This window comes from Wasmannia auropunctata, unplaced genomic scaffold (assembly GCF_000956235.1).
Source record: "Wasmannia auropunctata unplaced genomic scaffold, wasmannia.A_1.0 LD314280.1, whole genome shotgun sequence".
NCBI classification, from domain to species: Eukaryota; Metazoa; Arthropoda; class Insecta; order Hymenoptera; family Formicidae; genus Wasmannia; species Wasmannia auropunctata.
In genome coordinates, this window is record NW_012048610.1 from 1 (window position 1) to 926 (window position 926).

The 926-nt window shown below is 34.8% G+C and overlaps 1 pseudogene; it reads right to left on the reverse strand.

Moving 5' to 3' along the window:
- Positions 1-87: 87 nt before the first annotated feature.
- On the reverse strand, positions 88-850 carry LOC105460861 (annotated as a pseudogene).
- Between the last annotated feature and the right edge of the window lie 76 nt (positions 851-926).

Here is a 926-nt window from a genome sequence, read left to right on the forward strand (position 1 = left end):
CAAAAGATATTCGCAATCCTGAGTGTTAGCGACATCAATGTCCTTGATAATTAGCACATTTACACCGTACGATTTCCACAGACGAACTTTCATACGCTGATAACCATTTTTTATTCCAGTTCGTGAAACCAACACGACGTTCCTAGCGCCTCGAAATATTAGCCAGTCGGTTAACTCTAAGCCAAATCCACCAAGTCCACCTAGTATAATGTAACTTCTATCTTTGAGACAATAATAGCGGCGATAGGCGAGAATGTGATTATCCAAAGATTTACCCTGTTCCTGAATACTTATAATTATCTGTAAATATAAACATGTATATTAAAAATACACATTATATGTAAAACAGGTTTATTTATAAACAAAAAAAGAGACTATCATTTACGAACAATTCTTTCTGCTACCGTCAATTAGAGTTAAAGCATACCTTTCCCATATGTTTTCCACTTGTCATATATCTAACAGCTTCTTTGATATCTGTTTTCGGAAAAATTGTCACTTGAAGTGGTTTGACAATTCCATTATTAATACCATTGGTTACCATTTTTGATATTAGAGATTTATATTTGTGATTGTTAATGTACACATTATCGAGTTGAATTCCATAAAAACTAATACCCTTCTGAAACGTGGACATGTCTAAAGGATTGTTTGATGTAGAATCAAATTTACCAATCTCTAAAAAACGACCGTTTTGCGCCAAACAACGAACAGACGCGATTAATTTTTCTTCAGCCAACGAATTTAAAACAATGTCGACGCCACGACCTTTTGTTTGTCGCATTATCATTTGTTCAAAATTAGTATCTCGAGAACTTCCTATATGTTCATCCAAAATAGTCGGAAACATTTGCTTAATAAAGTTTCGTTTGTCAATTGTGCCCACGGTAGTGAACACCTCGCATCCTTCACTGAGAGCGACATGA